The sequence below is a fragment of the Haemorhous mexicanus genome, chromosome 3, assembly GCF_027477595.1.
Source record: "Haemorhous mexicanus isolate bHaeMex1 chromosome 3, bHaeMex1.pri, whole genome shotgun sequence".
In the NCBI taxonomy this organism is placed as follows: Eukaryota; Metazoa; Chordata; class Aves; order Passeriformes; family Fringillidae; genus Haemorhous; species Haemorhous mexicanus.
The window spans coordinates 647,154-661,603 of record NC_082343.1 but is presented as its reverse complement, the minus strand read 5'-3'; positions in this window follow the sequence as shown (position 1 = coordinate 661,603).

The window sequence follows — 14,450 nt, the reverse complement described above, 5'->3', positions numbered from 1 at the left end:
GCAGTGATATTTTAAAACAACACAACACAGTGATTCCAGCATGGGAAGCAAGACTGGGTTCCTCACTTACAATGAGGGCAACCCATTTTTCCACTGCCTCTCCATTCACAGTCACACAACTCAGGAAACACCATAGGAGCCTCCAGGAACAGCAATCAGCTACAGCCACTCCTGAAGAGATACAGTCTAATCATTTTCCATTTAAACAAAATTGCTTTCACCTAATAGGATTAGCCTCTGCATTTTGATAACATGCTTCCCTTCAGAGTTCAGTTTTCTATCAACTTAAATGAACCCAGCTGCCAATTAAACAATTAGCACAGAGACAATCGCAAGCCAGCAAGGATAAATATGGGAAAATTAACCACTGGGAAGGAGGAAAGATAGGACGTCTAACATTCTCAAAACAAATACAAATGAGATTAATTTAGATTGAAATGTGGTCAACATCCCCTTTAGATAATACACACGAAAATGCTAATTTTGGATAATACAACCTGCAGCCCAGTGATATCAGACATTTCTTTCCACAGGCAAACTCCACTCGAGCAAGTGCTAATTGATGTAAAAATACACAATATAATAATTTGTCTGCAGTGACTTGGTAAAATGGCAAGCGCAGATGGATGCTCCGTGCAGACAAGTAAAATCACGTGATTTGAGCATTCCGAGAAGAGCTTTTTCCTTCTACTGCCAGTTTTGGTAGATGGACTAGTCACAGGGACCTCCCCAATTGCTGACCACTACCAAGACTTTCATTGCTGAGCAATCTCATAAATGATCCTGTCAAAGCACAGCTGCCAGTTCTTGTAAAGCTTTAACGCTTTAGGCCTGCCCCTAGGTTTAGGCTAGGGTACAGAACTGATCATGTTAATGGACTGTCAGAGGAAAGAAGACCCACACCCAGCTCCATCCCCATCTTCTGTGAGGCTCCTACACTATCCAGTGATGGGGAAAGTGAGAACTTGCTGTGTGTTGCCAGACACAAGTGGCAGGGCTTTAGGGAAACGTACTGAAACAGTTTTAGCCTTTCTGGAGAGATTCCTCCCTGTGAAAGGATATGCACCCTCCACTAGGAAATTCACTTACTGATCACACCAGAATTCAACTTCTACCTGCCCTTTCAGCACTTATATTCAGTCACTAGAAGAGGAACAGAGACTTCACTGTCAGCCATGTGCACACATTCTATTCTTTGGGATTATACTATATATTATAATTATTTACTGTTACTGCACATCTGGATAAGATCAGTTTGTGAGGGGAAAATAGCCAAAATACCTGAGGCGGTTCAGAAGAATATAAAGTTTAAACAAATGCTTTCTCTGTGCCATTGCACTTCATGTTAATAGAGATATCTAAGGGGAGCTCTGGAGATTTCATCCCAGTCCAGCTGATGGTTTAGACATGATCACAACAAGCTTTGCAGTGAGTTTATACCCACTACTTTGCACCAGGCTATGTTAGAAGTGTCATGTGGCAGGAATAAACTAATGCTTCCAACTAGCATGGGAAAGAATGCCAGCATCAATATAGCAGCTGTTTAACAGCCTCCTGGTTAACAGCAATAATCCAATAATATTATATTGCTACCACACTTCTTTGACAATTTTGACCCTAGCACTGCAAAAAAAGAAAAAAAGTCCAAAGGAAAATGTTCAACAGTCTGAGCAAGACAAAGACTTCATAGCTGCCCGCATCAATAAATTGTGACAATAAAGATTTTCTGCTCCTTCTGAACCATAGGTTTCGGATTTGGTTTTTGCCTTTCAAATAGTCAGCTTTCAGAAAAAATGTATTTTATATTTTCAAAGAAACCAGCATTCCCTGTATGAGCATGGAAGAGGAAACAGTATTATGAATGCTGCTTAGTTCACAACCTAGATATTTGTCTGAAAAAAATAATAGTGCTTTGATTGAGAAAAGATTTCTGAACAAGCAAATCAAATGGCACGGAAGCTGCCTGGAAATGTGCGCTGCAGCGTTTTCTACTGCAGAATTCGGAGCTGCCTATGAGCTCTGTACATTTGGGTGATTTTCATTGAAATTCAGTGCACTACGTTGCAGGCAGGGAAGTCTGCCAAAGATTTTATTTTTAAGATGCAGCAGCTACATGACCCATTTTTGCCTTCAACAGCTAGCAACTTCTCCCTCAAAAGAAAAAGGAGACATAAAACCCAATGCAGATTTAAGTACCTGTGTTTTGCTTTCTCCCACAGAGACGATGTGGAAAAGCTGCAAGGATTAACAGTGGATAGCTACTGAGATCTGGCTCCTTTTCTTCCTCATTCTGTTTTTAATCTCCTCATGTCCAGAAACAAACGTGAAAGACTACGTGCCTGTTTTTGCTGAGGCCCTAACAAAACCAGGGATCTTGTCTGACAGCATCAGGGTGACAATGGCATGTGCCATCCCCTCCAGAGCAGCAGGGTCCTCGACCGCCCCGATACACAATCCAGTTCCTGCCCTGGCTGCGTGTCAGTCGGCTGGTCCCCTCATTGCAGAGATGGCAGAGGCCTCAGGAACCCAGTTTTTATTTATGTAACACTAGCGTGGAGGAGAACAGCCTGTTCCTCAAGATTCCTATGGCTCACACTTCCAGGAAGAACTGGACTCACTGCCCATGGGGAGGAAGAAAGCAGTTTGTCCAATTCCTCAAGCTGCAATGGACATGGCAAGGTTGGAAAGTGTGAAGTGGAAAAAAAGAAAAAATCATTGAAAACCCCAGAGCAGCTGGAGCACAAATAGACACAGCAGTGCTGGGTCTCACTTCACACGTCAGGGAAAGAAGATGTACTTCTCATGCCTCGTCAGGACAAAACTCATTGTGATTTCCCCACTTGAGTCCCCCAGCATGCACGAATCTAACTCACAGCTTTAAAACCAATCATAGTCATGCCAGACCTTCAAAACCCCACTCCAGTTCACCCACTTCATAATAAGGTAGACCAAACCACTGTTTTTATAGTTACAGGTTTTTGCCTGCTTGGAAACTGTCAGATTGATATTTTCAAGTTTCTCTGCATTGCAATCAGTACACTTGTTTGGTTTTTTTAATTTTTAAACTGAAAACTTGGACTCTGCATGTTTGTAACTGCAGGAAGAAGCCAAGCCTGTGGAATTTTTTGCAGGAGTGAAGGTATGCCTTTTTCTATTGCTTCAAAACAGAAATCTTAAATTCTGTGTATCTGCCAAGTTATATCATTACACCTGATTATTTAACACTGCAGTAGATGCGTACTCCAGACTTTCTAGACAAAAAGAATGGAAACTTGCACCATGGTTTCTAAGGAATACACAAAAAAGATATACAATAAAACTGCCATCAAAAGATGCAACTGCTTGTGGCTCTTTATGTACACTCTAATAACCCCGACGACACTCAAGATCAGGAAACAGGCATGAATATATGCATATTTTAGCAACTAAGGTTACAGATTATCTGAAAACCAGTAATTTGGGACAGGTTTCTTGCTGTGCGATGCCTGCATTTATTCTGTTGCACATACAATATCCTTTCTATAATTCTATTAGTTGAACAAGCACACAATTAAAGGAAGACCTTATTTATGATCCAAATATGCCAAAAACACGACATATTTGAGCAGATTTACGGATTCGATTCTCTGCGGTAGACATGATTTGTACTCAACCAAAGATTAACATTTCCTGATCACTGCTTCTCTTGACTAGAGCTCCATGTCAAAAAAAAAAAAATAAAAAATAAAACAACTAACCAACCAAAACATTTATGTACAATTTTATACATGCACATATATGAAATCAAAATAAAACAAACAATGAGGAAGGTCACTGCAGCAGATGACTTCCCAGAAAGCATTTGTCTGATGTTGTGAAGACTGACAGGACAAGATGGTAAACACAGGTAAAGTAAAGCAGTCCAACTGAAAAGGAGGGACCTCTCCTAACTGAGAAGAAAGAATCAAAATTAATTCAACTTGTTACTTCGTTGTGGTTGAGTTTAATCTTTACTATTAGTTCCTATCACTTAAGCAATCGGGCTTTCTTTTTTTATATTTTACCAGAGTACAGCAGCTATGATTTTTTATTGTGGTTTGATTCTAAAATGGAATTTTCTTAAAGAATAGAGAAGTATCTCAGCCAAACTCACAGATTTCCCAGTTTCCTGACACAGAGACTCAGTGTTCATCTTTTGTCCTAACTCTCAGAGCAGTCTAACGCTCAGCAGTGGTTCATACTGTACAATCACAGCCAAGGAGGGTCCTTTACTGCCTCAGATGTTGCTGGGCATTAAACAAAAGCCACCTGCACACTACTGCCCTTTTAATCAGATTTTTCCAGGACCTTTCTGCTGTGTTTGCCACCACAATGGTTCAGAGGCCTTCCTAGGAACAACAGTGTACAACAGGCATCTGAGAATCCAGAGAGACCGAACACCACTTAAAGCAGCTCCCTAAAAACATCAAGGGACAAAGATCAGTACAACTAATAATAGTCAATCTACTACTGGGATAAAGGGAATCAGATCTTCAGAGAGCTCTAAGAATGTTGTCAGGCTTTCTATACTTCTGGATGTCTTTCACAAGGTCAGAGAAATGTAAGGAGAGAAAAAAAGGAGGGCACTGATTTGGGTTCAAGATGGGAACTACCAAAGTCCCAAAATACAGACAAAACACCTTAGTTATTTTAGACAAGAAATGACAGCATTTTAAAATATGTCTAAATTCAGAAGATCACTGACAAGGAGTATTTTTGAAAATTTTACTTCAAAAGGTTAGATTAGTCTCGATAGGAAGCAGAAGCAACACTGGCAACCACTTTTAAGAAATAAAAGACTGAAGAATGCTCAACACTCATTCCTCCAGCAAATCACTGGGCCAGAAGTTCTGGTAATTTGTTCTGTGATTGCCCATATGTTTTTGTATTCCTGAGGATGCAAGCCAAGGAATTTTGTGTCTTTGTGCACAGCAGTCTGAACAGAGAATTCCCCCTGTGTTTATAACATATCTGCATTAAAATATTTAATACTTTAAGATAGAATAATGCAACAAAAGTCAATAGCATAGACTGTAGCAGTGTTTACTTTGGTATTTTTTGGTATCCAGCAAACAAACCCATCCTTGTTTTGGCTGGCTAAGCCTGTAACTCCCTTGATCAACTCCTTGAAATCAAGCACATTATGGAGTCCTGTGAAAGGTAAAAGCAATTCTGTGTCCTGCAATATCTGAAATTCCTTCTAGTTCCATACAGTTCTGTTGTCCACAAGTTTCTTACCTGAATTTAAAACAGAATTATACCAAAACTTTCCACTACCTTCAAATATACCTATTGAATATATTCCTTAAAAATCCTTGTAACTGCCATATAGTAATTGTATGCAGCCACTTAATGCTCTTTCTTATTAAGCAACCTTTAATGTAATGAGCCCACTCAAAGTGTCTAAACACTCAAATTACAGAGCACCAGAGCTTTTCCTCAAAACCCCTGCAGTAACCCTCCTTTCTTCATATCCTTGGGTGATGGAGTAGTGCTCCACTGCATTTTAACCAGGCACACAGGCTGAAGAGGCAGATATCACAATGCAGTAGTCTCAAATGGATCCAATCAAGTTCCTGCAGTGAAGCTGATTTAGTTAATGATTACTTGAATCTTATCTATATTTTCTTTCATGTTAAACATTCATTTGCTCTGTGCTACTAAAACAGCAGCAACAAAAAGGACTTTGCTATTTTGTTTTACTTTATTTTCTTCTTTGTGCAAAACTCCCATGTTTTTATTACAAGAACACTTCAGCCACAAAATATGTTTTTTCCCCAGAGTTTTTTCTTCTAGCAAGCAGGTTATTGACTATAGCATTGAATTCTGAGAGCATATTGAATAGTTGACTTTTGTCAATTCTGCCCTCAAGATTCCCACATTCAGCTAACAAAGCTGATGGAACAAACTATCCAGGAAAAATATAAAGACACTTTTCTTCTTTTTCCAATAAAATTCTGCTGACACAATACACTGATACAGAAAACACCAAAAACACCCAAGCACAGGATCAGCTTCAGTGATAAGACATCCCAGCACCACTGGCAGAGGAGAAGTGAACACAGAGAAAACATGCAAGAAATTGGAGAGTCGGAGTGCTTATTTTTTCCAGAGGAAACTATGTGTTTGTGGCTCTGCTAGGCGCAAGGGAACTGAGAAAAACCAGTAGGGACAGCCTGTCAGGCAGCAGAGAGGCTGGAGCACACAGGAAGCTCAGCAAGGTCAAAAGAGCCAACACCTTCCCTTTCACAGAAGGCTCAGGACAAGCAGGAGCCTGTGCAAAGCTTCCCTGGCTCGCCCTGCTCAGAGGTCACACCAAGGAACCAAAATCTATCAGAAGCAAGAGCACTGCCTGGATGTGGATTGACAACAGCAGTGACACGTGTAGCTCTAGGCCAGGCACAGAAGCATTCCTGCAGCTGAGTCACAGCACCAGGGAGCTGTGAGTGGGTGTGAAGCAGTTAGAAAACCACAAGCCTACCACGGGATGACTGTCAGAGATGACTGGTGGTTTTTGCTTTGAACCAGTCTGTGAGAAGTGCAGATATCTGAATGCTGCTGTTTCTTTTACAAAGATAATGGCTGGAGCCTTCTGGAGACTGTGTCCCTTTGGCTGTAAAGTCACAGTCACTTCACCTGTGAAATACAAGAGGTCAAAATGCCTCATTATGAGATGACAGAGTCCATGACCAACTACTGCCTTTGTGATCAGCAGGCAAATATAAGTGTTGAAACACAGTAACAAGCACCTATTGAAGAGAGGAATTATGGAAACACACATTTTAAAACAGAGAACAAACAATGAGCTACATGAGGAGGGTTGCTGTCCAGACTGGAGAAGGCTCCAAGCAGACCTTTAGAGTTTCATTGGAGTACCTATAGGGCACAGCTGGAGAGGGACTTTTAACAAGGACATGGATGATAGGACAAGGAGGAATAACTTCCAAATGACAGAGAATAGGTTTAGATTAGATGTTAGGAAGAAATTCTTTTCTGTGAGGGTGGTGAGACACTGGAACAGGCTGCCTAGAAAAAGCTGTGGATGTACCCCATCCCTGAAAACATTCAAGACCAAGTTGGAAGGGGTTCTTGAGCAACCTGATCTAGTGGGTGGCATCTCTGCCTGCCCACAGCAGGGGGTTCAGAACCAGATGAGCTCCAACCCAAACCATTCCCTGATTCTATTTTCTGATTTGTTTGAGCCAGGAGTAGTCAGGTGCTGCATGTTATATGGCACTGCTCCAAGGCTGAGTTACTGTCCTGCATATGATAGAGGCATTCAACATTCACAGAATGGTTTGGGTTGGAAGGGACCTCAAAGACCATCTGATTCCATCTCCCCTGCCATGGGTAGAGCCATCTCCCACTGAACCAGGTTGCTCAGAGTCCCATCCAACCTGTCCTTGATACAAAACTTTCAGTGAAAGAAATAGCACCTGCCATCCAAAAGCAGTAGATTCACCTGACCTTAGGAAAAAAAGATGGAACTCATCCCACACTGTCATTATGGAAAGAACTATTTGCATTCATACTGGACAGAGCAGGGCAGCAGATTTCTATCTTCTCTGCTTTTAAAATCATCAGAAATCCATGCTTTTTGGATAGATCTCAGAAGAACATCTGGATACACTGTGCATGACTTCTTATATTATTTCTACCTTTTCAGGCAAAAAACCCAACAGACTAGACATTTCATAAAATGTTTTTCATCCATCAGTACCTGCTTGAGATGAGATTTGTTGAAACACATGGCATAACAGTACCTCCTAAACAGAGGCATTTATTAAAGAAAACAGTTATAAATAAAGCTCCAAATAAACAGCTTTCAGTAAGACAAGCTCTCCAGCTTTACCTCCCCTACTTTATCCAGGCTTGATCTTCCTTGGAGCACTGTGTGCCACACAGACAGCCAATGGCTGAATATTAGTGCAACATATTACAGTGTCATTATGGTTTGCTTAAAACCAACTTTATATTGCTCTGGCTCTTCTTTTCCAAAAACAGTCCTTGGCCAAAACAAACCAGCAAAGCAAAAAAGCTCAGAGAACAGAATTGTTTATTCCAAAGAAGATAACTAGAAAGATGGAGGAGAGGCTGACTGCTGGCATGGAAAATGGCTCAAAGACATCTGTTGAACAGCTGACCCACACCCACTACACAATGGTCTGAAACATCTACAGATTAGCTACTGAAACCCCCAGTTTATTGCTCAGTATTGTTTTAGTGCATTAAAGGGCTGTGGGTTAAACTGTTGGAGCTCAGCAATGAAAGCATGGGGACAGGCCAGAGCACTGGGGGTGCTGACCTCTTTGGTCTCAGTATTCCCACCCACCAGCTAGAACTAAAATATTTAGAGAACCCAAGTTCAGCAGCCGTGTTCTGTACATTTAATATTACCAATATAAGCAATACTGAAGTGTTTCACTGGTGCATTGGGATTAAGAGAGAAACACTGCTAAGGCTTAAGCTGCTCTGGAAATAGGTATGTGCAGTAGCACGAGAAATGTCAAACGTACATTTGCAACCCAACTCTACCAACATTCCAAATTTTACAAGCACTTTGTGCAAATTAAACCTAAGGATTGGGACTGAGGTGCTTGCCTTACCACAGCAGTCTGCCTGCAGTCCCATGACAGCATTGCAGCAAGGCAGAGTAATTGATGATTTAGCTTTATCATAGCAACCAAATTCTTCTTTTTTTTTTAAAATTTATTCTACTAAAACCAGATAGGGTTTGGAAAGATTGAACACCTGCCACTTTCTCTGTCCTTCAGTTATTGCCCATCTGCAGCTGACAGAAGTGTTAAAGGATACAAATAGCAGAGGGAAGAAAAGCAGAGCAGCAAATCTTTTCTTTGATTTGCATAGTTTCTCCAGGCATAAATTCAGCAAAAGGCACAGATTTTCTCTCTAATGGTTTCCCTAGTCTAACAATTTGCAAATGCAGCTAAGTCTAGAAGAATGGAATCTCTCATCCTCCATATCAAGGGCATCTCAAAGGTTTCAACCTTTAATGAAGCATGGACTGCAGTATTCACACACAGGTATGAGAGAGCTATGATAGAAAGCTGCCAAATCCCAAGCGCCCAGATCAAACAAACACTCTAATTCATAAGGACATGGATGTAAAGTAGAAAAATTCAGGCCCTCTGTAGGCACGATGTGAGTTTAGGACTCAAGAGGCAAAAGATCAAATACCACCTCTTCCTACCTAAGGTGTGACCTACAGCATCCTAAATTAGGCTTCCTCTGCCAACCCATTGGGAAGCCACATCTCCCTACCCTTGCTCTGTTGTAGGGATTACCTAAGTGAGCCTCACTGGGCCCCTTTTCTTTTATATGCAGACAGTTCTGACTGAAGAGGTTTTTTTGTTTCCTTTTTTTTAATAAAACCCAGAAATAAACACCTATGTCTTCCTCTCACAAGGCTCAGGTTCAGCTTGTGGTCTCTAATCACTGGCACCCCCATTAAGAATGATTCAAGGCTGCTCCTGCCACAGGGGTCACTACTCCATCATGGGTCACTTGCCCAGCCTGTGCTGCACTTGGCAATTGTATTTTTTAATCTGTGTTTTGCATGCTTGTAACCACTCACTGCATTGGTTCACTCAGAGCAATGGGACCATCTACACATCAGGAACATAAACCACTTTAAATATTTGCTATTTCAGAATAACCTCAGTCTGGAGCACATCCACCACTAAGTAAGTGCCCTGGGTAACTTCAACTGTGAATCTCTTTTTTATTCTTAAATAATTTGTATTTTAACTTATCATCTGATACTGGGGGCTCTAGAAGAGATGGCATTGAGCCTGGGTGGGCAAAACACAGACACCTAGAGAAACCAACAACAGGACAGGCACATTTTTCTTTCCCTGCTTTCATGCAATAAATCTCTCTGGCTCTCTAGCTCAGCCCTCTGCTCTGTCCCCAACACAGATAAAAGTGATCTCCATGATCTCGTATTGTTCTGACAAAAACAGAGACTAAAACTCTGCTACTGAAGTGTGACCAAGGGGCTCACAGACACTCTATATATGAACTTTTGGATCTCATCCTGCCAAGCCAGTATTTCACCATGGCTTTTAGGCACTGCTCCTAAAACTCCCACAAAAATGCTCAGCCCTAGACATGCTCCTTCATGATCTGAAATCTCAGTTCAGCACATTTTTTTGTCCTCTTCTTTTCTTCTGAGCCAGAGTTTAGTTCCTCCAAATAAAGACAAACCTAAAGAAACCTACATTTTGGCATTACTGAGAAATCACCCTATGAGTGCCCATTAAAACTGACAATCCAGATGCAGCCTGACCCAGAAGTCCCTAAATTGCTGATTGCTAGAAGCTAAAAGAGTGGTCCAGGAGAGTTCTTGCTGTTCTTCCCTCAGCACTTAAAAGGCCACTGTAGAGAATGAAGATAATTGTATCTCAGCTGAGAGTGTGCTTACTTTGTGTCTCATCACCTTTTGAGGGCAGAGAAAATGGTCTTTTTGGTCTGTATCTTATTGTTCCTGTATTCAAACAGCGTCAAAAAACAGACCAAATTTTCAACATGGTGATGGGGAAATGACACCTTTTCATCTCTCAGAAACAAAAAGAAACAGACATTTCAAGGATCTGGCCAAAATTTTGAATATTCCATTTTTTAAAAACTGAAATAAAATCAGATTCTCATGTTTTCTTACCTTATGAGTCACTGTAATCCCACCATTTCAAGAAAAGGAGGCAAAAATAGCTTAACACAAACAATCACAATAAAAACAAGCACACTATTCTTTGAAAAGGACAGAATTTCATCAATTCCAGCTCCTCCAAGCTAAGCTGAGTACTCGGCGCTATGACAACAACCTCCTGCCACACTGTTCAAGGCCAAAAGAAACCAGTGAGTGCCTGTGCGGTCTCTGGGAAGGCAGCAGATCCCACTCTCACCATCTGGCTGGAGCTCTTTGCAAGACAGGCACTTCCCAAACAGCATCTCCAGGCTCTCCATTCAAGGTGGGCAGGCAGAGCACGGCCTGCCTCGCTCTGCCAACCCCCGGCACCACGCAGACCCTGGAACACATCACAGCAAGAACCTGCTGCTGAGGACATCTCATCAACTCTATTCATTACCAACGTGTCCCGGAGGATTCTGCCAGGAAGAGGCTGAAGCACAGCACTTCTGCTCCTGGGTGTTTCATTATGGCACAAGCTCTCAGCTACGTGACTTGCCCCAACAGAGATAAACACCTTGTTCAGCTGGAACTTCCCTGATAGGCAGAGCCCCAGGCAGGGCCAATCCTTTGTTCCTGTGACAACTATTGAGAGCGTGTCTGGCTAGGAATTTGGATAAATTCTTGATTAAACATTAATGATCACAAGTGACAAGCATATGGGACAGAGTTTGCCCATCTTTACCCAATAAAGCTCAAGCTTATATATTCAATAAACTGATTTTTTGTACAGGTATTCTTCCTAGTACGCACACAGTTAAGACCATGGTGTCCTTGCCAAACAACTCTATTTTTACTACCTGAAAACATTAATCTAATTCTGTATTCAGGGAGCCTTACTACACAATTATGATAAAATTGAGTGTTTTCTTTCCACCCATAGAGAAATAATCTCTTGGCCTGTGGCTCCAAATCCACTCTCCTCTGTGTTTCATGGCTGGTTTTTAAACTGCATTTGTTCAGCTATGGAATTGATTTTGTGCCTTACAATTACTGCTGGCTTTGCCAGTCACTACACAGAGTCACCACTTAGGCTGGCAAATATTCTCTATCTGAAGCTGCAAATATAGATAAGTATTTTATTTTGAGCCCTTTAATATCACCTGCCTAGCACTCCGCAGCAATGCTAGGTATGACCAAAGCACCACGGCAAATAAAGCTCTATTTCCCAACATTGCAAGTCATCCTTGTGTTGTATGTGGTATGCACATTCTACAGACATTTCAAATTAACCTGTTGCAAAGATAACTACCTGCAACACTTTTCACTACCCAAAGCTTCAAGCAAAATGTCTGCCAGCAAAACAGAAACTCACCTCTACATTTTTGCAGAGGTACAATATTCCTTTTTCCCCTATAATGCACTTTAATATCATAAAACTTTTTTTTTTCTTTTCTTCCTCTGATGTAAAAGCAACTATCTTCCTTTCTCTACAGGCCCTAGATTCAGACAGATGTAGTTCTGGATGACTTTATGTCCGCAAGTCATACTTCTAAGCAACTAGAAGTAACCTATGATATAGAAATAATCTTGCTTTCTACTCTAGTGCCTTTAGGGCCAGTAGCAGGGGAGGTTTTCAATCCCCTTTCAGTGTGCAAACCCAACCAAAACCACATTTTTAAGATTGTGGATGTTATGTTTCATTTTGTGTTCAGGAAACCCATTTTGCCACCTTGCCATGAGATTTTTGGCCTAAACTTTGTAACACATATAAAGTCATACAAGATGTGCCTGCTTCAATCAGCACTACTTCCAGAAAATTGAAACTTTCATTCCGAGCTCCTATATGAATTTTGTATAAATTTAGCAATTGGTATGACCAAAGTATGAATACTGAAACAAAGTGCTCCTTCAGACTATTTGCTGCAGTTTGCTGAAAATATACTTAATTATAATACAATCTTAAAACTCTTAGATCAGTTCAGCCATGCAACTGCACATTCTTCTCAGTTAACAGAGAACCCCACTGCCTTAAACATACAGCATGCATAAGGTGTGTATTGCTGCTCACTGCCCACAGCTCTTCACAAACTGGCTGCACCCCATGCCAACAGACTCAGCTCCAAATGGAGACAGTCCAGAAACACAGCATTTCCCTGGTATCTACCCCAGCAATCATCAGGTAATCTCAGAAATTCTGTGATGTATTCCATCCATTCCTTAACACACCATATTAAACCTAAGCAATAATGCCATGCATGAGTTACTCTTGCAGTGAAGCCAATCCTTCTCTGGGCCCAACTAAAAACTGGAGTGACATCTGCTGTTGTGCATGCAGTTTTAGAAAGATTTTTCATTTAGCAGCTATTTTGATTAAACAGATGCAACAGATCTTCTTAACACCTAAAACCAGGACATGTGCACTCACACTCCCCTCAGAATTCTGCTCTTCTGTGACACACTCATATGAAGAACTCACCCTAAGAGTCGAAGGGGTTTTACAGTCACAAAGATATCAACTGCATACTGCTTTTATAAATTTTATTTGATGCTATTTTTCAGTACCCAAAGGAGGGTTTTGCACAGCAGTTTTGTTATTAGAAATCTAAACTAATTTCTCTGCTGCTTTGCTTTGGGGATGTGTTCTTTATTTGGAGAGAAAAAAAAAAAAGAGGAGACTGGATTATTCAATATAGGGTTCAAGTATTCCACTTTCTTAGCATTTTGTATTATATTGTTCTTACTAGTTAATTTCAAAGGTAAGAAACAGCAAGGGCATCTTCAGCTGTCTTAGTTATTTACCCAAATAAGCTTGTTTCAGCTGAAAACAACTTTCAATTAGGAATGTTCCCAGCTGTAGGACATTGACACATCTGACTGGCCAGACCAAAAAATTTATGGAACAAAACAGACTAATTTATGGACAAATTCACAATTACAAGTAAAGTATCATGATAGGACAGCTCAAAACCTGATTCAGCAAAGATATCTGGGTCAAACACAAACCATGGAAGTCAGTGCAATGCTGATCACAACTACATGACACTTCAGTGATGCAGGGCAGGCAGATTCAGGACATGCTTCCTAGGATCATTATTTTAAATATCCAGAAAGAACTCAAGTAAAACCAAAAAATCTAATTTTCTTTTCCTCACCTCAGCTGCCAATCCCAAAGAAGAAACACATATGGCATACCAGGGTTAAAGTATGCAAAACCCAGTGAAGAATTTGTCCTACCTTCATTAGTTAGAGAAGAAACGTTCATTGCTTAAAAATGAAGCAATGGAAAGCAGAAAGAGAGGAAAAGGGCTGGCACCAACAGACAGCCATGTCACACAACTACCTGCTTAGCAGGCACGGTGCTGGTGAAAAGGAAATATAAATGTAAGTAATTTAAAACTCACTTTTTGGAGTCATCCTGTGGACTGTAGCTCATGTGATGATGGAGGGGCCGTGGGTCAATCCTCTGTCTTTCTCCCATGCTCATGCCCTCAGACCACTCCTGAGGAGACTTCGCAGGTGTGGGCAGGTGGTCGTACAGTGGGAGCTCCCTCACGAAGAGCTGCTGGGCCCTTCTCCTTTTCAAAGCTACTGGGAAGTGATCTCGCCTTCCCAGAAAGTGCCCAAATCCCCAAAGCTCCCCAGTCCTTCAGCACACCATCCACCCTTGCTTCTCTGCAGGTGGGATCTATCTCTGAGGGGAGAGGGCAGTCTGTCACAGCTGCCCTGCATGACTGCCACCAGGAACCATCAGCTTTAAACCACCCTTGGCAAAGAGGAGCCG